General features: G+C 43.9%; 1 long non-coding RNA gene across 2 annotated transcripts; it reads left to right on the forward strand.

Annotated features, from left to right (window-relative positions):
* Positions 1 to 7,606: 7,606 nt before the first annotated feature.
* Positions 7,607 to 8,799, forward strand: LOC138504837 (uncharacterized). 2 transcript variants are annotated; one of them, XR_011280002.1, is made up of 3 exons: positions 7,607 to 7,748; positions 7,887 to 7,968; positions 8,337 to 8,799. It is a non-coding gene; the product is annotated as an uncharacterized lncRNA (long non-coding RNA). The 2 variants fall into 2 exon arrangements; XR_011280003.1 differs by lacking the exon at positions 7,887 to 7,968.
* Positions 8,800 to 26,884: the final 18,085 nt, after the last annotated feature.

Here is a 26,884-nt window from a genome sequence, read left to right on the forward strand (position 1 = left end):
CTTCCCTGCCTTACTCATAAAAACTCCCCTGTAATATACCTTCCAATCTAAAAGATGCTTGCGTCCTCCCAATCCTGGAAAAGAAAAAACATTGCTAGACCCAAATACCCCTACCAACTACCGCCCTATCACGATGGTCCCCATCCTATTCAATATACTGTACGGAGCAGCCTACCTGCAAATCCAAAAATATCTCGAAACCAATAACATCCTAGGTCTGCTCCAATCTGGAATCCGACCTGGCCAAGGAACGGAATCAGCTCTCCTAGACCTAAAAATCAAAATGAACAAAATCATAGACAACAGTAATCTGGCCCTCCTCCTACTAGATCTCTCAGATGCCTTTTGATCTGGTTGAACACAAAATCCTATGCCAAAGCCTTTCAACACGTTTTCTGCCATAGGCTGGATTGAGTCCTTCCTCTCCAACCGTACAATGAGTCTTCTCCACCTCCGCAGCTCCCCCCTCCAGTCACTTGCAGAGTCCCCCAAGGCCCCTGTGTCTCCCTGACGCTTTATAAAATGTTTACTAAACTACTTTTTGACCTCCCTGATGACACAGGTATCACCTACACCAATTATTCAGACAATACCCATACCTTCCTTCCCATCTCAGGCAATTACATCACTTTGAACAACATTTATCAGATCCTCTAGGCCTGGGGTGGCACAACAGGCCTTATGCTTAAAGGAATAGTGCGCTAAAAAATGTCATGGTCCTGAGCGTTCGGGCATGTGTTTTTAAACAAATTGTGATCGATCGTAAAAACATTTCCTATGTAGCTTACCTTAGTTTTCCCCACTTTTACACAAATGCGAAATTGAGTCGGGCGCGGCCATCTTGTCTTAATCTTATCTGTGGATCGATTGCCCTCAGTTCAAGTGGCACTAAATCATATCAACCGCCCCTGAAGCTGACATCACTAGACGCGTGCGGCCCATTTCACAGCGCAAATGCACGTCTCATGTCAACGTTCTCTGTGCGCCAGCTAATGATGTCTCCATGGAAATAGTAGGACACCTCTTTCCTCAATAAGTTTAAACGGATCGCTTCTCATCAGACAACATCAGAGTTGCTTTTTCAATCTTTTCACTGTCTTTTTTTAATGTAGCCTGTGACTCGTTTCTGCTCTGTTCAGGTATGATCGTTGCAGAGCCCCTGTGAACAGATACTTATACTAGCATTACTATTGATTTGCATTGTTACTTCTGTTTGATTTAAACATTTTGTCGTATAATGGCAACAATACAGCCCTATCAGTACGAGCCAGAGTATTCTGAGGTGGAATTAGTTGATAGAGAAAGATGCAGAAACGATGGGGCATCGGACGACAGTTGGGAAGATGAATCACTGGTTCCTGAACCTAGTCGAATGGAAGACATTTCCACCTGGTGTACCTGCAATCGGTGTGAGGTCATGCCAACCGAGGAGGAGAACTGCTACAGCAAAAAAAAAACTCTGGATGCTTGGCCTACATATCTGAAGAAGACACACCACGACTACGCGTTACCCAGCTGCATGACTTCAAGGCAGCCTGCCTCACAAGGTCTGTGTTGAGGATTATGATGGTGCTTATGCATGAACTTTGCGCAACAGTTCGCCCTTGCTATCCAAGTAACGAGTAAGTGTACTCTAGATGTGATGTCATTTTGACCACTGAGGCCACTAACATTTCATGTTTGTCTCCTTTATTGTCGTAACTTTGATTCATTACTGCCCAATTAATGTAGTCTGCCAATTCAATAAATTTCTCGTGCTTTTGGAAAATCGGAGTGTTCATCTTATGTTTCTTTCATGTTCAACTAAGAAACAATATTTCTCTGTGCCCCAAACGTTATGGATTGCATGTGTATTCACTTTTGTAATGTGTAACTTCAAAGCCCAAGCTCATTGATCCATGAAGTAACTTTTGTATGGGCAGCTATGCCATAGGATATATGGTGCATTTTCAAGTAAGGTTTGTACACTTATCAGGTTCATTTAAATACAGTATGTATGTTTCTCTTCCACAGGTGGTACAGGCTGGTGGCCTACCGTTCATTTACATGGTGGCTTTATGGGGCACTTGAATTCCGCGTTCGAGTAATACCTGCCTGTGTCATTGGAGCCATTTGCACCAAATTCCCCAGTGACAACGGACAGTACAGGGGATTTTTAAACACTGCTGCAACCCTAAGTATACAATTTGTAGTATATTTGTGCCATCAACATCAGCAATAAAATACAAATTTGCTTTTATGAATTGTTTCAATTTTTCAGTGAATCAAGGACACGCTCACTTGTCTGATTTGATATGGCATTTATAACGCGCCTATACACGAGTTTCAAGGCGAGGCTATGGAGGAAAGACAGGAAAGACAGGGACGACGGAGGGAAGACAGACAACGATGTTACTAGGCCCGGTGACATTCAGATTGTGAAAGTGCAGGGGGGGGTGAAAAGTGCGTGCGGAAAGGGGCAGGGGGGCAGTGCAGTACATAAAATAACAATAAAATAAGACAATACATACAATAAATAAAAGTGCGCCCAGCTGGTGGCAAGTCTATGAGGGACATGAAAGAATGGTTGGCACCCTTTTACGCTCACGTACTCTGCAACAATCCATACCCCCTCCATTATAACCCACTACAGTACTGGGTGGGTGGGAACGGCCAAGGTGCCAAACACCATGTACACTTCAAAGGTGTCTTCCGCACAGAGGCCATTGTTCACATGGCCTCCCCAGACCAACTGTTTCCAGGCTCCCCTCTCACAGACCACGCCAGAAACACATCACACATTCACACTCACTTTTCTAATCCTTTATAAATCCCTTGATATTTTGCCAGAGAACATCTCTGAGCACTGGAAGTCAACTCTTTATCATGCTACCTGTTCTCCTGCTACTCGCTCCTCTGGTTGCTGAATCGAATTGTTTGTTAGTCAAGGTAAGGGCAGATCACCTATTAACTTCTCTATACATCTATTTCTGATCTCAAATTATCTATTTCGACCGAATGTACCTAGTAGTGTAATGTTCATCCATCTCAATGACTTTACCGTTGTGTTTCAAGTGTTTTGATCTCAATATATAGCACATTTAATCAATGTCCATTGTAATAGAATGGCATCTTTCTTGCATCAATCTCATTCATACAGTAGTATTCTATTTTTTTCTTTTTTTAATTTTTTTATATTATATATTTTTTTTAATCCAGATCTTATAGATTTTTCAAGAATGCCTGCTTGTATGGTTTTCCGTTGCCCCTCTAGGAGCCATGTCAAGTCAGGGCAGTCCTGCATACATTCCTGAGGAATATTGATTTAATAAGAAGATGGGTTTGATGTTGTGGTTTTGCAGTGGACAAAATTGAAAGTAGAGCGCAGTATGTCTTGTAGGACTTGAGGGCCAATCGATTCCGCACCTGCAGCCTGCACTTTACAGACGATATATACGACCAATCGAAGTACATAGAAAAGCGTTGACCCAGAATTTCTCATAAATTGCTTCTAAATGCAATTCCAACTCTATTGATGCACACCCCGCCTCAGGTAAGTCCCGGATGATGAATTAGCTGTAGGCGGTGGGGTACTGAAAAGGAAACTTCATGAACGGATTGTTGCTTTTGGTGCAAATGTGCCTTACTAGTTTGCACATTTACCAGATTGTTTTACAATTTCACTATACCACATTTTACCATATATCTGTCCCTGGTTTATAGAGCCTCAAATGTGTCACAGGTTTCCCCCCTTCTCACCTGTCTATGTTGCCTGATGTCCTCTTTAGGTGGAGTCTTCTTTCGTATGGTTCGGGACTTAAATAACCCTGCTCGGCCGTCCTCTGCTTCCAGATTACGTTCAGCTTTGATGTCCAGGATCACGGGAAACTCCGGGAGTATTCAAGAAGGAGTTGGGGGGCACGCGGAGGCGACGCAGGTAATCCGGGAAGGTAGGAAATAGGGAAGAAGTTGGGGGAAGGGAATCCAGCGGCCAGGGGATAGCAAGTAGCACTAGAGAAGGTTCGGAGCACACGTCCGATCACAGCTAGTAGCAGCGTTGAGACGCGTGGGGCCACGGGGGTGTGGCTTCTTTATAGAGGACACTGCGTAGAACGTGGAGACTGGTGAGCAGCGTTCTGAGCTTGCCGCCATGTTGGTAGTATTATGGAGTGTAAGGCCCGACGTGTCAGGGACCAGGAGGCCAAGAAGGGGCGAGTTCGATGGTTCATGACAGCATGCCTCCTCCGGAAACTCGTTCCACCGGGTTTGCCCGGGTGTATGTGATGGAACCTTCTGAGTAGCCTGGGGGTATTTAGATTTGAGAGAGGTTCCCAAGTGCGTTCACTGGGGGGATATCCTTTCCATTCCACCAGGTACTGGAGTTTGCCACGTCTATATCTAGAATCGCAAATCCTGGAGACCTCCTACTCCAGTTGGTCATTGATGAATACTGGTTTGGGCCGAAGGTTAGTTTGAGAGGTCTGAAAATATGGCTTCATTAAAGACATGTGGAAAACTTGGTGGATTTTCTTCCAGGAGTCTGGAAGCTTGAGTCGGTAGGCCGCTGGGTTGATGATTTCCTTTATAAGGAATGGCACATAATAAAGGGGAGCCAATTTATTTGGTCGCACATTCCGTGGTAGCAGTTTCGAGGACAGCCAAACCTTATCCCCTATTGTGTAGGAGGGGCTTGGTCTTCGTTTGGAGTCTACATACAGTTTGGTCTGGGTCCTGGCCTTTTCTAATTGTTCTTTGGCTTCTCTTTGAAGATTAATGAGCATTTCAATCCAGGAATCGACTGTTGGAACTGGTGTAGGATGAGGAAGGAGGGAGGGTAGAACCGAAGGGTGGAATCCTTGGCTACAGAAATAGGCCTGGTCTTAATAGCAGAGTGGTCCGAATTATTATAGGCGAATTCTGCCACTGGTATTAAGAGGGACCAATCGTCCTGGACCTTGGTAGCGAAGCAACGGAGGTATTGTTCCAAGGTTTGGTTTACGCGCTCTGTGGCTCTGTTGGTTTGGGGATGATATCCTGAGGAAAGAGCACGTTGGATTCCTAGTATTTGGCAAAGATGTTTCCAGAACTGAGAAATGTTGGGGCCCTCTGTCTGATATGATCTTGGAAGGAAGTCCGTGCAGTCGGAATATGTGTTCCAGGAAAATTCCAGCAAGTTCTGACGAGGATGGCAGTTTAAACAGAGGTGTAAAATGGGCCACATGGGTGAACAAATCAATGGTGACCATGATGGTTGTGTATCCCCTGGAAGGTGGTAATTCCACAATGAAGTCTGTTGCTATGAATTCCCAAGGCCTTGTTGGAAGTGGAGGTTGCTGCAATAGACCCGCTGGTCTCTTGTCGTCATGTTTGTTTTGATTACAGACAGAGCATGCCTGGATATACCTTTGTACATCAGCTTTCACTCCAGGCCACCAAAATTGCCTTTGTATTAATCGGAGGGTATTGGTAATACCACGATGCCCAGAGTAAAGAGTATTGTGACAGAGATTTATTATCCTTTGCTGTAGTTTTTGTTTTGGGATGACCAAGGCATTGTCTTTGAACAAGTATCCATTTTTGGTCTTCAGTTTCCACTGGTTCTTGTCCGAGATATCTTTCCAGAGTTCCGAAGATTGAGTCTGACTGCGGACTTCATCTAGGAGGCTGGTCGCCTGGGCTACAATTATTGTGTGCGGAAACATCTTGGGAAATGTTCGGTCATCAGGAGGTTCATAGTCAGGGCGCCGAGACAAGGCGTCAGCAATTACGTTTTGTGTTCCCGGAACATGGTGAATTTGAAACTGGTATTGAGCAAAGAAGAACGCCCAACGGGCCTGACGGCTGTTCCTGCATTCCAGGGCCTGTAACACTTGGAGATTTCGATGGTCCGTCCGAACCTGGACAGGATGCTTAGCTCCCAGAAGTAAATGACGCCACTCGGTGAAGGCTTGACGGATGGCTAGAAGTTCCTTTTCTAAGACTGAGTAATGAGTTTCACTGGAGGTCAATGTCCGTGAAAGATAGGCAATAGGATGTTCCAGCCCGTCATCTAGTTCCTGTTTCAGAGCTGCTCCGATGGCATAGTTAGAGGCATCTGTTTCCACTAGGAATGGTCGATTTATATCATGTTGAACCAGGATGGGGGCTTGTGTAAATTCTGTTTTCAGGTGTTGGAAGGCCTTCTCCTGGGCTGGGGTCCAATGATAGGGAGTATTTTTCTTCAACAAGGAGATGATCGGTTGAACAATCTCGGAGAAGGATGGTATTAACTTCCGATAGAAATTGGCCAAGCCCAGGAAAGATTGGATCTGTTTTACGGAGGTCGGAGTTGGCCAGGATAGTATGGCCTTAACCTTGGATTGATCCATGCCTATGCCATCTGGGCTAAGGACAAATCCTAGATAGTGAACAGTGGAAACATGAAAAAGGCATTTCTCGGGTTTTGCTAGAAGCTTGCATTCACGTAGCCGTTGTAACACTGATTTAACATGTTCTTCATGCTTGAGAGGATCCTTAGAGAATATCAAAATATCGTCCAAGTAGACGATGACGAAAAGAAATAGCATATCCGAAAACACCCGGTCCATAAAACGTTGGAAGATTGCCGGAGCATTAGAGAGTCCAAAGGGCATGACCAAGTATTCGTAATGACCAAAGGGTGTTCTGAAGGCTGTCTTCCATTCGTCACCTTCTGTAATACGAATCAAGTGATAAGCACCCCTGAGATCGAATTTGGTGAATATTACGGCTCCTCTTACGGCTTGCAGGATATCCGAGATCAAGGGTAATGGATAATGATCGTTAAGGGTGCACTGATTAAGACCTCGATAATCAAGACAAGGTCTGAGTTCCTTGGTGTCTTTTTTAGGAACAAAAAATAATGTGGCTCCAGCCGGAGACTTGGATGGTCGTATGGTGCCGTTTCTTAGGTTAGTATCTAGGTATTCACGAAGGGCCTTTTTCTCTGGTTCAGACAGGATAAACATCCTTCCAAAGGGAATCACGGCTGAAGGTTCGGTTTCAATAGCACAGTCCTCAGGCCTATGGGGTGGCAGGGCTTGGACAATAGCAGAAGAAAACACATCGGGTATTGCTGGTAGGTTTTAGGAACCTGGACGATGTTGGAGACCATAAGAGGATCTTGCTGAGTTGTTGAATGTTCTTCTGATGTTGTCGGTGAAGGATCCTGGAGCAGACAATGGGACATGCAAAATTCAAGACCTAGAACAGGGAACCAGCTGTCCAACTGATGTATGGGTTGTGTTTTTGTAGCCAGGGCATTCCCAAAACCATTGGGTAATGGGCAGATTTTATGATGTCAAACTTTATCCTTTCTCGGTGATGGTTTATAGCAAGCTCAATTTCCTTAGTCTGAAGGGTTATGGGTCCAGAAGAAAAAGGTCTTCCATCAATTGCTTCTACAGGTTGCAGGACGTTCTGGGATTCGTAAGGAATGTGATGTTTAAGGAACCCTTCCTGATCTATGAATATTCCCATGGCCCCACAGTCCACTAGTGCCAGAATGGGGTAGGATTCCTTCTTAGATGACAATAGAAAAGCCTGTAAGACTACCAGGGAGTTTTGTCCAGGAGAGTTCAAGGATGGTATAGATATCACTGCTTGCCATTTAACATTGTAATGAAGCTCTTTTGCCACTTTTGTAGTCATTTACAGACGGCGTTGAAGGCTCAGGCTAAGTTGCGCTGCCTCTTCACTTTTCAAATACATGCAGCGCTGGATCATCTTAAACTGCATGGGGCGCCCTCCAGGTGAGCTATTATTATTATTTTTGCCTTAGTCATAGGCACTCCACTTTGAACCTAGGTTTTTTATTTATTTTTTATTTTTTTATATATATTTTTTTATTTATCTGACCTAGTGCATTCTGGTCTTGTTTCTGGTTTCAGGTTATGTTTTAGTCCTGAATTGTCTCGCGTGACTGGCCACACTACACTGCATAGATTTTTGCAGCAGCTAGGTTTTCATCAGGTTAGTCCACTACTAGTTCTTTTTAGATACAGACATTGCCATTGGTCAGGCTTTTTTGGTATTTAGATATATATTATTATATATATACATTCTTGTTGCCGATCCACCATGGTCTTGAAGGTTCCCTTTCATCTTGCACGGTTCTCTTTTGGGAGTCACTTACCCTCTTGTTCTGGTTTACACAGCTGTTGTAGCGGGGGCCGTATATGCTTATTTTCACTATGGTATACACGGTTCTTAATTGTTTTTAATAACTTAGGCTGCTAGCAGCAGTCCTTTTTCTCCTTCTTTAATTGTATGTTACAGGCAGTCGGCAAAGACTTTTTCATGTAGTAGCTTATAGTCGCTTTTGCGTACTTGTTTTTCAGAATGGTAACACCCACCTCCTGAGGAAGACGTTCAGTTAACCACCACTACACGTCGAAACCGGTCGAGAGAAAAAATTCTACAGGGATGTGATCTTTGCATTTGTTCTTCCTATCCACCCTGACAATAGATTGTTTGTGAATTATTTCTATTGTTTGTAAACACCGCAATAATGAGTGTTATTATGGGGACTAGTTATGAATTCCTCTTCCCCATTGGTTCTTAGCATGTTTTCTGTGTTTTTAGTACTTTGGATGTATGCCACGGTATGATGAGTTGTGTGTGTATGTATGTACTATGTATGTTGAGTATGAGTGATGAAGTTTTAGCCGATTTTCGGCATATTGTTGCTGCTGTTCTGTTATGTTAAAATGATCAGTGTATAATAATTTTGAGTGATTTATTCACTAGTTTTCAATTTTTGTATCACCTTTAATAAATTTGGATACATTTTTTCTAAACATATTTTGCTCTGGACATATCTTTTCTGTTTCTTGATGTTATTATAATACTCTGGTCCAGAGGCTAGAGTTACCCTGCTCCTTTCAGTGTTTGCATTGTGGTATAGATGTGGAGCCTGCATCTCTCTCCCGAAACTGAGCTCCATCTAGGATCGGGAGCTGGCGTTTCCCGAACGCCGTGGAGGGGCTAAGGGACATTCTCTGACTAAATGCTTGTCCGAGGCACAGTACATGCATAAGCCAGTATGGATCCTTCTCAGCCTTTCTTGGGGGGATATGAGTCCACGGAAGGCCCTTAGCTGCATGGGTTCGGGTTCATTTGTAGGAACAGGAGAATCTTCGGATTTTGAAGGGCTCACAAGAGGATTTGTTTGGATGGTTGACTTGGTCTTCCTTTTCTCTGCCTTTCTTTCCTGGATGCGGAAATCAATCTGTAGAGCAAGATCCATAAGTGCCTGGTAAGAACTAGGACGTGCTACCCTGGCTAATTCATCCTTAACATCTTCATTTAGCCCTCTTTGAAAGAGGGTGAAGCAAGCTTCAGAAGGCCAACCCGCTTCTTTAGCCAATTGCGTGAATCGAGTTACGTAGGTGAGCATGTCCTGAGAGCCTTGCTGGAAATCGAGTAAACCTTCTTGAGCACTAAAGACCAGTTCTGGGCCGTCAAACATAGTCTTTAGTGCTTGAATGAACCCATCATAATCATCCAAAAGGGAATCTCCGGTGTTAACTAATGGTGTGGCCCAGGCTAAGGCATTCCAAGAGAGGTGAGAAATAATAAAGCCCACTTTAGCCCTCGGGGTGGAAAAATAATAAGGTTTAAAGGTAAAGTGGACCAAACAAGAATCCAGGAATCCTCGGAGGGTTTTTGCAAAGCCGTCATATTTGTCAACAATGCCGCCCAATAGCACGCTGTCCTTTGAGGCAGAGTCGCGTGAAAGTACCAATTGTTTCAGCGCGGCGTTCTCCGCTTTCAAGTTCTGTACTTCGGTCGATAGTTCTTGCATGCCACGCATAAGATCCTGGATGGCCGCCTCCATGTCTGTATCGACTTCGGTCAGGTGGCGTCTCAATCTGTTACAGGTTTCCCCCCTTCTCACCTGTCAATGTTGCCCAAGTTCCTCTTTAGGTGGAGTCTTCTTTCGTATGGTTCGGGACTTAAATAAGCCCGCTCGGCTGTCCTCGGCTTCCAGATTACGTTCAGCTTTGATGTCCAGGATCACGGGAAACTCTGGGAGTATTCAAGAAGGAGTTGGGGGGCACGCGGAGGCGACGCAGGGAATCCGGGAAGTTAGGAAATAGGGAAGAAGTCGGGAGAAGGGAATCCAGGGGATAGCAAGTAGCAGTAGAGAAGGTTCGGAGCACACGTCCGATCCCAGCTAGTAGCAGCGTTGAGACGCGTGGGGCAGCGGGGGTGTGGCTTCTTTATAGAGGACGCTGCGTAGAACGTGAAGACTGGTGAGCAGCGTTCTAATGGTAGTATTAGGAGTGTAAGGCCCGACGTGTCAGGGACCAGGAGGCCCAGAAGGGGCGAGTTTGATGGTTCATGACAAAATGAAGTAATTATAACCATAGAAAACAATGCCATAATGCCCTTCAAAAGAACCATAATTTGTTCGTAATCGGTTGCTTGACATGTCCATTTCTTTAGGAGAGCATACTGACTGAAGCACAGACCCTTGCAAGTGGCGAAACCACAGACACGTCCTGTACACCAATGGTGAGCCCGACAGACATGCAGAAGTTTATATTCTCGACAGTTGGATCTTCCCACATATCTAATGCAAATCTAATTTTCCCTTGTACCACTTTATGACAATGCACTGAAAATGTAGAAGCAAGATGCGGAATTCATTAGTTTTTCCCAGAGTCAACCATTTCAAGTGCCAAATCAGGTAATTTTATTTCACTTTTCATTTACGAGCATGTATTATGCATGGAATTTCAAATAATATGAAAATGTTTATGTATCCTGTCTGTTGTTTACGCTAGGTGGCCTTTATGGGTTTCTCTTTATATGTACCATTGTCTGCATCCCATTGTCTCAGTTCCTTTGCGCTGTTTTCATCCATACTAAAACAAGTACTGTGTTACAGGGGGATGCTGGTACTTCGACTACAATTACATGGTCCTTTGCAGCTAGTCCAGTGTATGAGGTATCCATACTCACATTTCCCTTGAATGAAAGAAAGTAAATCCTACCTAGGATATTATTAATTAGACAGTGACATGCATATAAACGTGCAGTGTTTCAAACTTTTATGATTTCAGAGTTAACGTTTCACTTCCTCCATAATGCAGAATACATTGCAAAATGTTTGAGGGCAACATTACAATCATTATGTTTTGCACAGTGATCTCCGTTCTAGTATACTTGCCATCTTGGATGGCTATCGGGTGAAATTTGAAATGTATATTTTGACTAAACGACATACACTGTTTGCGAGGGTATGTGTGTAAGCGCTGTGTGCAATGAAAGATTTTAATTTCCAATACGATTGACTTTTAAAAAAAAAAGATTATTCTATTTAAGGAATCTACACAAGGTGTGGAATTAGAAGTGGAGGCACATGGATCAGAGGTGAACATAAACTACTATTGGCTACAATTGGACATCAAATAGCATTTGTAATACATTTTTATGTGGTATTTTTTTTTCATTCAATCAAGTTGGTTCTGTTTGTAAATATTTAAATATGTTCGTTTGCGTGTTAAAGAAATGTGCTTGATTTAAACCATATAAACGTTTATTTTTTTTTCAGCTTGCTGGTGTGATTGTGAAAGAGAAGACCACGAGTTCACAGAAAATCAAGAAAACAAGGGTAACTAACAACAATTTCGTTTTCTGGAAGTGTTTTGGGCTGGTGTTGTCTTCATAACATGTTTTTGTATTTAAAGTGCTATCTGCTGTATGTGTGCTATACATTGAACATGTTTTTACTACACATCTCCTAGAGGCCCAGAAGGAAAAGAAGTATAAAGACCCAGACAACAAATGAAACCAAAGATGTCGCTTGCCAAAAAGATTTCACCATGGAGCAACTACTATATGCAGAGCAGCGTGGTCCAGTCAATAAGCAGACTCGTGATGCTTGTACCCAATGGCCTGAAACTGAATGGAATGTGATAGGCGAAGCCAGCAAAGTGTTCTTGGACCATTGCTACAATGTGAGAACTCAACAAGATGAAACTGAATGTAATGATACATTGGAATTCCTCACAGACCACTTAACACAATTTACACCCGCAAAAAAAAGTCCACCCAATAAACATTCGATGTTGACAGTTTCTCCAATTCGTGTGCAAATAACACAAGCTGAATTAACAGAGACTGAAGCTTCAACGCAATTGACAAAGGAACTTGCCAAAGATCTTGACTACAGTTTGCCTAGTTTGGGCGAATTGTCCACCACAGTTGAGTCACAAACCACATTCATGCAGGATGATTGACTAATAAAGGAGCCAACATACACTGTATTCGACAGCTGCCTGGTGGAGATTATACTGATGCTGAAATGTGTCCATACATTGAGGGGGGAATTATGCAGGGAGCCATTGGTGACGTGTATTACAAGGCACTAACCTGAAAATCCAAGCCAGCTGTGTCCATCTGCATGATACATTTTCATGGTCCGCTCAACCGATGCTGTTAAAAGTGCCAGCTGGAAATCTACTATGTTCAGCAGCTTTACTTTTCTGTGGCTCGACTTTCAGTCAGATGTCCAGTTTCTGTCAATTTGTGGGAGTTCAGTTACTTGCTAAAACCCAGAACTACAAATATGAAAGGGAATTCTTATTCCCTGCTATTAGTGAAGCCTGGAAAATTGAACAGATGTCAATCGAAAGTGCATTCTCTGCCAACGTTTCTGGCTAGCTGGCGACGGACAGTGTTACTGCCCCGGTTTTTCAGCAAAGTACTGCACATACCACTTTCAAGACATGGAAAGTAAAAAATGGTGAGGTCGGAGATCGTGCAGGTGTCTGAATGTACATCTTTTGTGGTCATGGAGAAACGTGGTTTCATCAAATCCCTCAAACATCTTCAAACAAGTGGAATGCAAATAGACCTCATAGCCATTGACGAACATGTTTCAATAGCCAAGGCCATGCGAGAGCATTTTCCAAACATTCATCATCAATTTGATGTATGGCACGTTGCCAAATCAGCTGCTGGTAGAAAAAAGGGTTTGGAAAATATTTTACAGTGGTCTCAGTCTTTGAACAACCGTCTTTGGTAGAGCTCCAAAACTTGTGATGGGTCTGTGGAAATTCTACTTGAAAAATGGCGCTTATTGATGCACCACTGTTCAACCGTTCACTCATGGACAGAAAACCAACATTTTCACGAATGTGAATATGGACCTTCATCGGAGGAGCAGGAACGCAAGAAGAAGTGGTTGGTGCCATGTTCACCTCCACACAAAGCTCTTTAGAAGATTGTGTATGATAAAACTCTTTCAAGAGACCTAAAGGGACTCTCAGAATTCTATCACACCAGAGATTTGGAGTTGTTCCACAATATGTGCCTAAAGTAGAGGCCCAAAAGGTTGCAGTATGGCATAGACAGTATGCAGGCACGAACATTACTAGCTGTATTCACGCACAACGAGAACTTTGGGAGAGAACAATCTAACTGCCGGAAACTTTGGAATGCTTTGTTACACCTTGGCCTTTGCAAAAAATGGGTGGCCAAGCCAATATACCAGAAAATGGAATTCGATTTTGTGAAAATTCTACTTTGACTGTGTTGGCCATGCATACTCATGGAATCCCACAAAACATTGCTAATGAGCCCTGTCCCCCTAAAGCTGAACTTGTTGAACGGTTGACTTCCTAGTGTAGTGTAAATGATTTGCAGGGGTGTTCTTAATGTGCTCACTATAACTTTTGGGATATGTTTGTACATGAACAATGGAATGCTATTAAACTCGAATTTCATTGCTATAAGAAGTATTTAATTATGCAGATTTAATCTGTTATGATTAATTAATTTATATCTTTTGCCTTCCCTTAATTTATATTACTGGTCCTCTAATGATAACATACATGTCTGTGATTGCTTGGTGTCTGTAAATCCCTCTGCTCGACCCAAACCACATCCACACATGCAATGCATGGCTCTGGCGTTGATGGCCTATGTTGGGTAACATTTTCATCGCAATGATAAATCGACTGACCAAAGTCTACCCCATAACCTACAGATAGTCTTGCTTTAGCGGTGTATCATTTTGACAAACACCTTGGTGAGTGTGCACCTTTTTAAACACTTATAGTGTTTTGGGTCATGTGTATGATATTTATTTATTTATTTATTTTTCGGGTTCTGCAGAGCTCGAAATAGGTGGCCATAGCGTCCAAATTGTTTTTTCAAATGTATCCTCTTTGTCAACTTTTTGGCAAGAAGTGCCTGTTTTCATTTGCTATACAGTGTAACTGTGTTTGCCCCTTCCCGCCCTGCGCTTTTCCCCTCTTCCCCCCTCAACTCGACTTGCACAATCTCAAGGTCTCTCCGTCGCTTTTGGCACACTTGGGTCAGCTGGGCTCATCTACAGGTGTGAAGGGCACGGCAAGGGAGCAATTCATCTATCGAACTAAACCACAGAAACTGATAATGCAGAAATAATGGCACACATACAATCTTGCATGAATAGGGGTACTTCAGTGAAATGAGCTAATATATTGACATTCTAACATCTACCCTTTGGAATCTTTGATACCACAATCTCTGTACCCAGGTGCACAACCTAAAGGCTTGAGCTGCCATCTGCCAAGCTTGGGTCCTTGGGATATAGGTAGACGTGTGTTGCTTTTTGGGAGAATATATTGTTACATGGGATTAGGGCTGTGATATGGGTCCTTGACTGATCAGGGCACCGGAGGGTCATATGGATATCAGCATGAAAGGAACTGCAGGGTCTGAGCGTGTGGGCTCAGGCCTGGTGGGGTGGAACTTGTTAGTGCATGGGAATTGGAGATGAATGGGCACTTGGATTTATGACTTGTCAGTGTCTCGCGTTATCCGCAGAGCACATTCCTCTGCGAGAACAGGGCACATGCAGTCGTGGCAGTGGGGAGGAGATGGTGTGGGCTGGCTGAGCGCGGCGCTGGGGAAGGGCGAGCTGCATTTGTACAGAGAGATGGATTTTCGGGCCTAGTAAAAAGATGTCATTCGGGCTATTTCAGAATGGTTTCCTAATGCTGGGCTTGAACTATAGTCCGTGTTATTTGCAATGGGTTGTGGTGTAACTGAATGTCACAGGGGGGGGTGCAAGGATCGTCTACTTCCCAACACTAGTAAGATTGTTGTCTGTCGTCTCTCTGTTCCCCTTGCATTGCCTTGTTGTGCATTGAAGCACTTGTGCATTGGGGTGTTTTAAATGCAACATCATATCCGTATGGAATCTTAGGTTGCACCAGACTTTCAGTGCCTTGTATTATCTGTTTTACTTTCCTTCAGTGTAACGGTTGTCCAAAAATAACTAAATCACTAGCACTATTGATGGCTAAAAAAGTATTCATGATCGCGCAGCATTGGTGGATCCCAGCAAACAATTTGTTTATTTTTCAAACATATTTCAAAGGCCATGTTGGTCGGCCGGGCTAATCGCTCCCATGGTGTGAAAGTCACTTTGTGTGATGTTGCTTGTGGGGCTTTCACACTGACGCGTCTTGTACGGTATGTTTTAGATTTGTGGATTTCCTTCACAAAAAAACAAAAGCTACCAGGCATACACGCTCTAAACAAGCTTCAATTGTTATTCGACCTTGGACGAAAGGGAGGATTCGCTATGGCAAAAATGATAACATTCACTATTTTGAAACTGGACATTGGAACTTTTCCTTTCAATCTATGCAAACAGTTGTTCTGAGCGGACACTCTGCGTTGTGCCAAGTGTATGGAACTACCAAATATAATGTAAGTTTAACGATTTAGTCTAAAGACAAAGGTTTCATTTTCTGATCGGTATTGCTTACTTACATTGTTATGGGTTGTTAGTTGGAGCATATTGTGACGATTATTCATCGACAACCCGCAAACGCAACCTCTATGCAGGCTAGTGATATCTAAACCACTTCGTCCCAAGGCATATCAGGGTTTGCTATAAATGGTGTATTATTGGATGTGCCAGGTGCAGAACATTTTCCAAGGGGACTTTGCTCGCTCGTCGAAATTTGATGTTGCAGGTTCCGTTACATTTTTAAACAAGGTAGCAGGTGCCCCTCTTTAGATAGAACATGGCATGATAACCTTTTATGTGTTTTGTTCACACAAAGTGTCCGCAGCCATAGCCTTTTGCTCAATGTACCTTTCACAGATGGAAAATAACCATTTGTATATCAGTCTTTGTCCCGGCCACATGGGCAGTCCAGCACCGAAATGCTACGGCAGTTCCCTTCTGAACGAGAGTACCTACAGCAACCCCATATACATATTTTAGCCTTGTAGGGCCTCATCAGTGAGGTGGAGTTGTGCCTCTCTGAGCACAGTGAGCATGGAGTCCACGTCTGGGTTCCCCCAGGGAACTTATGGTCACCAACTCTAGGTTTGTTGCAAATATTCCGTTGTAATGCCGCATATGTGTTGAATTTTTCTGTCAGCTTCCGCATCCCATTGGGAGGTATACTTTACAGCGCTAACCTCTCAAGCACATCGTAGACTCAAACTTTCCCCTGATGTTTTCTGTGTGTTTCCATTGTTTGTGTTCGTTATTAGGTTTCACCCGGTGCAGAATTATAGGGTAAATGGATAAATTTGAATAAACAACGGCTACTAAAATACATTTTTATTATGTTTTCTACACAGCTACATTGTGTCATTCTGCGAATGCCATAGTTTCTAGATACCGTCAGATGGTTTCTTCAGCCAGCAGTGGCAGATACGCCTAAAAGGATGGATTTCCATTACGCTGATGTGGGACGATTGCCCGGGACCGATGTGCCCTTTGGCGGTACCAGCGACAAGGAGCAACCTGTCATCGGTTACGGTCTAGCAAGAAGCTGATGCTGAAGCCTTGCGAGTTAAGGTGTGTCAAATGCACATCTTCTCCTGAAAGGAACAGTGTGCCTCATGATAACGTTTTGATGCTCTAACCCAAAGACATTCAAAAATTGGTGGTTAATCGAAATCAGTGGATGATCTCGGAGCGTTTTTTGTGAAATAAAAGCATATTTTAAATTGCAAAGTATTGATGTTTCCTTTAAAAATAGTGTTTTTTAATTCCGATTTGGGATTTGCGTGTTGATATTCCAGATTCTGCATCAACTGACGTTAAGACGGAGGTGATGACTGGGCGCATTTGGCTATGCTGCCACGAACGTCATGAAAATAGGTGGAGAATATCGCAAGGAATAGTGATGTCAGCTTCAGGGGTGGGTGATATGATTTAGTGCCGCAGGGGCACTTGAACTTGGGGCGATCGATGCACAGATAAGATAAGCACAAGATGGCCATGCCCAACTCGTTGATTTGGCATGTGTAAAAGTGCAGAAAACTAAGGTAAGGTACATAGGAAATGTTTTTACGATCGATCACAGTTTGCTTAAAAACACATGCCCGAACGCTCGGGGACAACAACTTTTTTGAGCGCACTATTCCTTTAAATGACGAGAAAACCGAACTGCTCCTTGTCGGTACACAAACACGACTTAACAAAAGTAGCAATGATTACGAATCTTTCATCATCGATGGAAACCTTATCCCCGTATCCAAGAAGAAAAAACCTTGGGTCTACCTGGACTACTTGCTTACACTAACCAGATAGATAAACTCCATTGCCTCGGTGGCAGCTTGCACATATACTCATTAACGCCTACGCAGACCCTTCCTTTCTCCCAAAAATTGCATCCCGATCGGCAGAGCTCTAATCCTATCCAGAATAGACTATTGCAACTCCCTCTTCACAGGCTCAACTTCCTGTAACATTAAAAGACTTCAGATCATACAAAAGAATGCATTTAGAGCATCAAGTGAGAAGACTCCAAAACATCACGGCCAGGAACAGCAAGAGTGAAGTATCAAGAGAAGGCCTAGCTGGTGTCACCTGTTACTACACTCAGTAAGTGCACAGTTATAAAATATTTGTCATGCTTGATGATTCATCTGAAGAATCACTAACTGTACAAGTAACGCCTGCCAAAGTAACACGCACAAGCATGACGGACAGTCTCATAACACATCTACCCCCCAATTTTGATTTGAGTGAAAACAGCACACTAGGACCAAGGTGGAAGAAATAGTTGAGAGACTTTGAGGTGTGTCTCAAGGCGGTAGGTCCTTTGGAGGATGAAAGAAAACACAGTTTACTTACTCATGCCATAGGATCCAATGTAAGAGACATTCTAGATGAAATTCCTGAAGATGATATAGACACCTACACTAAATTAAAGACCACCCTCACCGATTATTTTGTACCGCACACGAATGTAGACTATGAACGACACATTTTCCACACCACAAAACAACTAAAAGGTGAGACAATGGATGGTTTTGTGATGAGACTAAGAGTTAAAATGAAACACTGTGACTTTAACAATTATTCAAATGAGGAAGCACTTCGATCACAAATTATAGTAGTGTGTGAAAGTGGTGATTTCAGAAAACAACTTCTACAAAAGCCTCGAAACCTTGAAGAGATTCTACGCCTGGCTCGATCTGATGCCGCGCTGACAGCACAGGTAGAAGGTCTTGAGGGCATCACCATCACCCATGGGAAGCCTGAGAGCCTACATAAACTTGAAAACACCCCAAAAGGAAACACAGATCCATTTTGCTATCGTTGCGGACATGAATACCCTCATGAAGGCATGTGCCCCGCCATGTGTCAAATCTGCTCTGCATCCGGGGGGGGGGAAACCATTACAAGGCTGTATGTTTCATATGCTGTAGCAAAATGCGAGGAAGTGGAAGAAACCGACGCTCCACACCTGAAAGAGAGCTGAGACGTCCGAGTCCCAGTCGTGACTCACACCACCAGATTGACTCGACACGCCGCAGGCAACGAGAAGAACAGTCGATTCGAAGACAACCAAGGGCATCACAGGAATGGCGAGACAACAAGTCTGCATCCTCAGGACGAAGAAGGTGTCCTCGGAGATACGGCAGGTGCTTGGTAGAACAATCACATTCAGACAGTATCTCTAGCGCCTCCTCAGAGGACAATCCCAGGAATGAGTTGAAACCACGAAGAAAAGAACCACGAGTGAAAGGCTACCTATACGCATTAGGGAATCCCACTGAAAAAGAGATCAGTCCCACTCTCGTAATCCAAGTTAACCAAGTGGCTGCTGAATTTCTGGTGCACACGGGAGCAACAGTCAACGTGGTCAGTGAGGAAGTATACAACAACATGCCTAATGCACCACGTTTGCAGCCAGCCAGAGCGCTCATTTTTCTTTATGGCTCTAAGACACCGTTAGCGTGTAAAGGCTTCTTCACTGCATCATGTAGATACAAAGATCACATAAAAGAAATACCCATGCATGTTCTAGAGGCCGCCACAGATAGCTGAGGCATTCTTAGTTACAAGTCTGCTGTTGACATGGGGTTAATTCATGTTTTGTATAGACTCATGATGCACAAACATCTGGATCCCACTGCAAACATTGACAACATTCTCCCTGCATTGTTTAAAGGACTAGGAAAATTGAAGGACAGACAAACTGAACTACATATAGACAACAGCATCACGCCTGTAGCGCAGCACTACCGCGGGATTCCCATTAATATACAAAAACAGGTTGAAAATGAACTAATGAAATTTCTAGAAGCCGGCATAATCGAACCTGCTGAAGGCCCTACTCCTTGGGTGTCCCCCATAGTGCCAGTACCAAAAAAAGATTCCAATGACATTCGCATTTGTGTGGACATGCGAAGACCAAATGAAGCAATTTTGAGAGAACGTCATCAATCTCCCAGGATCACGGACATGGTACATTTACTCAATGGAGCCACAGTGTTTACAAAACTGGACCTCAATAAGGGGTACCATCAATTAGAACGCCACAAAAGATCCAGATACATCACCACATTTGCTACTCACCTGGGTCTCTATAGGTACAAGAGACTCAGTTTTGGAGTCTCTTCAGCAGCAGACATTTTTCAGTCAGAAATTCATAACATAATCAAACATGTGCCTAACTGTTTGAACTATAGCAACGACATTTTAGTATTTGGGCAAAATCAAGAGCAGCACAATGACACACTCATGCGCGTGTGCATGGCACTGGAGGAAGCGCACCTCACCCTGAACAAGGATAAATGCGAATTTAGGAAAACACTACGATTTTTCGGTCACATTTTCTCCGAAAGTGGAATGACACCGGATCCAGAGAAGGTCAGTGCGCTCACGAACACCACACCACCGACTTCCATCACCGATTTGCGATCATTTCTAGGCCTAGCAAGTTATTGCACAAGATATATAAAGGATTTTGCATCAGTCAGTGCACCCCTGAGAGCCCTCACCAAACTCAACGCAGAATTCCGATGGTCAGATGAATGCCAACAAGCATTCCAAGTAATCAAAGGTCGCATTGCGGATGCCAAGAATATGGCATATTTTGACCCACAGAAGCACACAGAATTAATTGTGGATGCAAGTCCAGTTGGCCTAGGGGCCATTCTGACTCAACTTGATCGCAAAGATGGTCAGGAAATACATGTAGTATCCTATGCAAGTCGCAGCCTCTCAAAAACTGAGCAAGCGTACTCACAAGCCGAAAGGGAAGGTTTGGCTGTCGTCTGGGCATGTGAGCACTTCCATTTATTTCTTTATGGAAAACCTTTCACCATAGTGACAGACCACCAGGCACTACTGTTCATTTATGGCAATGCTCAAGCCAAGATGCCTCCTAGAATTGCTCGATGGGCTCTAAGGCTGCAAGACTACCATTTTAACATCATTCATCGACCGGGAAAAGAACAAAATCCGGCGGACTTCCTTTCTCGTCACCCCAGCCAAGATTGCAACCCAGAGCCGTCCATTGCGGACCAATACATCATGTATGTGGTCCAAGAAAATGCCCCACAAGGTTTGGACATGGAACAAATAGCCAGGGAAACCAACTCTGATCAAGCAATACAGATCATCTTGAGATGTCTCGAGACAGGTCACTGGAAACATGCAAAGCAACTCAAAGAGGATGTCGGAGATGAAACTAGACAAGACATCACCTGTCTACTAACCGTAAAAGAGGAGCTCGCTAAAACAGAAGATGGACTGTTGCTCAAAGGAACCAAATTAGTGATTCCTCAGTCTTTGAGGAAAAGGGTCCTTGAGCTCGCGCATGAAGGACACCGAGGAATAATGTCCACCAAAAGGATGTTGCGACAGAGTATGGTTCCCTCAATTGGATACACATGTGGAAGAATTGCTCAAAAACTGCCCCACGTGTGTGGTTCTTAACCCTCAAACCAGACCCGAACCGCTCAGAATGACTGAATTGCCAAAAGGGACCTGGGAAGAAATTGCAGTAGATCATTATGGCCCTTTAGAAGGGGGTGAATACGTCCTTGTAGCAATTGATGAATATTCAAGATTCCCAGATGTGCAAATCGTACCATCCACAGCAGCATATCATACCATCCCTGCGTTGGATAGAATGTTTGCTACATACAGAATTCCGAAAATATTAAAATCAGATAATGGACCCCCATTTACAGGACAAGATTTCAGAACTTTCGCAGAATACATGGGTTTCCATCACCAAAAAGTAACACCACTGTGGCCCCAGGCAAACGGTACAGTTGAATGATTCATGGGCAATGTTAAACGCACCACGCAGATAGCTCGCCTGACGGGAGAACCGGTGGATAAATTACTGTGTAAATTAATGAGAGACTATCGCAACACACCCCACACAGCACCACTGGCAAATCGCCATCCGAAGTCATGTTTGGAAGAAATGTGAGAACCAGACTACCTCACATAGAACTGGAGGAGGAAAAATACAAAGGTGACGCTGAAATGAGACAGCAGGATGCGTCACGGAAAATGGACATGAAAGAAACCGCTGATAATAAAAGAAGGGCCGTGGAGAATGATTTAGAACAAGGAGACGTTGTCATTGCAAGACAGCCACAAAACCGTAAGAACATGGCGGCTTTTAATGAAGAACCCCTTACCATCACGCAAAGGAAAGGCTCTCTCATCACGGCTGAAGGAACTACACATGTAATGACAAGAAACAGCTCTCATTTCAAAAAAATGCCAGGGATCATACCCCTAGTTGAACCTTACACACCAAGAGACACAATGGTGCGGTATGCACCCTATGAAGGAGACAAAGAAGATTCCGGCACTGACGAGCCACGTTGGCTATCTCAGGAATCGAATGAGAGAATTAACTGGAGACCACAAAGGACTCGAAGAAGACCACCTCGTCTCATTGAGGAAATGCCCTGATCTCGAACTTTATGTTTAGTATGGGGGGGGTGTAGTCGTGACTAGCTCCCTTGTCACATGGAGAAGAACACAGGGCAGCAGGAAGGGGAGGGATTGGATATGACGGTTACGTCGATGTATTAAAGATGTGTTGAATGAAGACTCCTGCGTTCGTCCTTTATTTGAATTCAAAGGTTTGAATCTGGGCTGTAGCATATGCAGAGATCTCTCCACATCTCGAAAGGACGACAGTCACCCTTGTGAGGATGCTTTTCGAGCTCCAGTTTTTCATCCCTCTGACTCCCGTTACTTTTACAGAAAAACTACAACATTAACATTCTATCTGTAAAAATTATCGAATTGCCAAAAAACGAAGAAATTACCGAATATACTTGGCTACTTCTTTTTTAAATGTTGGTACATCTTTATTAAAATATAGGCGTGGGGGTGAGGGTATTAGTTACTATAGTGGTTGTGTGGGTCTCCCCCTGCATTATTAATAAAAGAAAGTGGGAATTTTGGTTTTTCAACCCAAAAAAATTGTCATTACTCCATTATTTTTTAAAAATGTGGTTAATTCATGGCCAACCTGGTAACATAGTACTACTTTGGTTGAAAGAACCCCCCCCTCCTCCGTATCCACAACCTGAACTTTGGACAGGTGTCTGTGTCTTCATACCAGTGCGGATATGGCAGAACTGTGTGAACATGTTGCATAGTTTACTGCAAATCCAATTTTGCTGACCTATTCCTTTTTGCTTTTCACCGCAAATTAATGTGGGGGAGGGGGAGCCTGCACCCGCCATTATTAAATACCCCTGCCCTCCTCCTGTGTAGTGCAAGGAATTGTGAAAAAAAACTGTCAATCTGATTTGCAGTAGTCGGACTCAGTATTTTGGTATAATACCGATGTGGCTTCCTCATCTTGTTTAAAATAACAGTTCAAGTCGAAAATCTCCGCCCCTACTTCAGTGTGTTATATTTCCTGTCAGTAAAATATGGCATCTTTGGGTTACAGTAAAGCATGATGTCACAGATGGCCATAATACTCCACTGAGTCTCCAAAGATGGTTCGAGTGGTTTTATTGAAATTCTGAAGAAATTTGGGTGGTTGTTTTGCTTGAATGTGTCCAAAGTCCCTCTCTCTTGCGTCCTCCCATGGGCTCCCTCCATCCAGGCTTCCATAATCCCCAGGATGTTTTTCACTAGAGATCCTTAACCCTCCTATCTCTAGACATGCTGGCTATGGATTGAGGCCTAAAAGCTGTAGCCTTATCCATCTCCCTCCCTCCATAACAGTCTAAGTGTGCCCTAACCCTTTTCCCAGATTTCCAGGATAATATTGTCTTGATAGTGCTGGTACCAGACAATCTGGTGTGTTCTCCCACATACTCCCTTTCCTTCCTGATCGTACTACTCCTCTGCCCTTCCTCTGCTACTCCAATACCCCTCTCTTTCCCTGTCTTCCTCTTCTCCCCCCTGACCCCCTCTTTCATTTTTGGAACTCTCACTCACATCCCTTACATAGCTGGCTGTACCTCCTACCTGCACTTATGTAAGTCCACCAAGGTATTGTCCCCAGTGATTGTTCCATTTACTCCCCACCACAACCTCGGCAGAATGTCACTCAAACTCACCCCAATGTAAGAAGCTCACTGCTTCCTGTTAAATCTGATATTTATCATTTGTATGTCCGTTTGCGATCAAATGCGCATTGTTCTTCTTTATATAAATAAATGTATCAAAATATCCCCCTTGCCGCCTTTTTGCCTCCTCACTCTTACCCCCCCTCACTCTTCTCACCCCATCTCTTTACTACTCTTACCCCCTCTTTACTCTGTTACACTCACCCCCTTCTCCAATCCACTGTTCTGGCCCCCCCTTCCCTACGCAGTACTCTGGGATATGGGGCCTTGCTCACTTTCCCGGGGATATGGTGCACTGCGCACCCTTCTTTACATACCTCACTCTCAACCCTCCCACATCTTTTCACTATACCTACTAACCTCACTCACTCCTAGCTCCTACGTTTGCCTCACTACTACCCTCACAAACACTCTTTCACTCACTGCTGCATTCTTAGAAAAAATTGTTCCACTCTCCCTCTCAACCAATACCTCACTTACATTCTGCTCCAACTATGCCACCAACTCTTCAGCACCCCGATCTGCCGTCTGTCCACCTTCACTACTTCTGACTTCAGCCATCCAACTCACACTTCCTTTTCACCTAACTCTGCCCTAATCTGGGCCTATATTTCCCCGCAGGGGCTGGTCAAGGTAGGTAAAAAGCTTTAAAAGCCCCCCCCCTTCAATTTTCATTTGTAGGATAGCAGCCAGGTGCTCAGACTCCTCATTTTCCTGGTGGCTTTCTTCATGTGCTAGTGTGTTTTGCTTCCAAATTGATTTGGGGAGGATTTCTATCTCCTCCTCTCCATTATACTTTGACTCTTGCTTTTTCTGTTGCTCCACCATTCACCTTGTGGCCATCTACGGTTGGTAGGTTGGGCGTTGGGTGTCTCATCTCGGTTTGGCAAGAGAAAATCCAGTTAATTCTATCTCTGTTCTTGGTTCCATTCCCCTGTTTCACGTCTGGGTTTTCTTATTTGCATCCAGGGGCACTCTTGAGTTGTTGTCCTGAAAAAGACAAAAGGGAATTCTTGCCAGAACAAATACTGGCAGGCACTAGGTTATAGGGGGTGGCACTGGGTTTAACAGGCATGTAATATGAAGGGTTTTCAAAGACTGAGCCCCCTACCAGAACTTCCCTGGAACCAAGCAGGCCCTGTCTTACGTCCAGGTAGCCTGCCTGTCCAGGCTCCACCTGACAGGTCCAGGTGGTGGACCCTGTCACTTTGAACAATGATCAAACGCAGGGAAAAGAGAAGACAGCCGCGTTAGTAATGCATGGAAATAAGTGGGTATTGAACACAGGTTTGTGGAAGAGGTGGCTTTTGAGCATCGACCTAAATTGTATGATCGATTCCACTTTGAAACAGCCTACCCGTGTGACATCTGGGGATATGTTTGTGAATAATCTGTTGCCCCAGTTTTCTCAATTTTTCTATTAATTGAACAGGAGGATGACCGCTTTGATCAGAACACTGTACAGGGTAACAAAAACAGAAAACTCAAAAGGCATCTAAATCCAAGCAGATGCCCAGGACAAACACGCCAGGATTTGGTTGAACTTTACAGAACTAAATGTAGTATAAATGTAGTATAGACCATCTATGCTATTTGTCAGAGAAATGTACATACCAGTGATGATCCTGGCTTCCTCGCCACCTCCACCCACTCCAGAACCCCTCCTTCTTACCCTGCAGTAACTCTGCTCCCTCTCATAATCTCACCATTATTTTCATCTTTCCCGCATTGCATGAACAGTATAATTCTTTTGCATTTATGTTTTTTCTATTTATCTGCCTAAACATTCTCCAGCATTGGATCTTTCATAGATTCACATGCTATTGTTGCACTTCCGTGCACCTCTCGGTTCCTTGGAAGAGGCATAGGTACTTCAATATCACATTCACTCAGATCCAGTTTAGTGCTCACTGTGGTGGCCACTGCCCAATGGACATCTAAACCAGGTAAGTTCCAGCGCTCGGTCTTGCTTGACATCTGTCTGAATATTCCCCATCGTCGGGCTGGGAATCCTCAGTAATAGGAAAGCAGTTTGTTTACATTTTCAAACTGCTGTCTATTTAGTGCTCTATCAGAATAATTTTGGGTCATATTGCTCCATAGCCAATTAAGTCTCCCTTTGCTCCACCCCCGGAGGCCATCTTCCGATTTTTTTACTGCACCTTCATTGTTGGGAGTCTTCCAAAAGTCTCTCAATTTCTTCAACAATTTTTCTACTAATTCTGCATTTTTTTCGCCTACTTATCAGCTCTTCACAACACCAGGAACTTCCTCCACCCGCCGGTGCTTTCGTTCCATCTTCCTGACTCCGGAGATACCGTTTCGGTGTCCTCTCGTTGAGGCCTTGGACCTGTTCATGAAGCTATGGCTGACACCAGGAAGAAAAGACTTTACAAGGTCTGTGCTACCTGTCATTCAAAGAGTGTCTATGTGCATCATCTCCACAGTGACAGCCTCTACTGTCTTTTTCCTGACGACAAGATCAGTGACTGTCTTGAAGGAGAATAACTGGCAGACTGAACAGTCACCGGAGGTTAGCGACTTGGCTAAACAGTGGCACTGGAGCCTCTGAGACAGCCTGTCTGCAGCCATTCCCTCAGGCAGAGCAAGCCCCTGGAACGCACATCTTCATCCAAGAGATCAAGGTCCCACAATGACTCTTCCCGTGGGGAAAAGAGCTAAAAAGGGTAATTCGACTCAAGTTTGGGCTACCACCTGGTACATGATAGCGTTGATTTAATCGTCCGCGGTCCCAGCTTCGACAATTTAGTCTACGAAGACGGCTTTGTCTTCAGCTACAAAATGCCCATCAGCATCTTCTACTGGTCTCATCTACCAAGAAGCACTTGTCCACACCTGGCCAGTCAATAACCTCTTTGTCTACGGCATTGTCGACATATTAGCAGTCCAAGTCCTCTGTTCTGTCAAAGGCCAGTCAATGCCAATTCTGACAATGACTTTGTGAATGACTGCTATAGTGCACATAACTCAATCTACGTCTGTCAGCACTAAGACCAACTCTTCCACAACCAAGGTGCATGCCTCCTTGTCGACTGTGCTG

This window comes from Ambystoma mexicanum, chromosome 11, assembly GCF_040938575.1.
Source record: "Ambystoma mexicanum isolate Mex_15411 chromosome 11, UKY_AmexF1_1, whole genome shotgun sequence".
NCBI lineage: Eukaryota > Metazoa > Chordata > Amphibia > Caudata > Ambystomatidae > Ambystoma > Ambystoma mexicanum.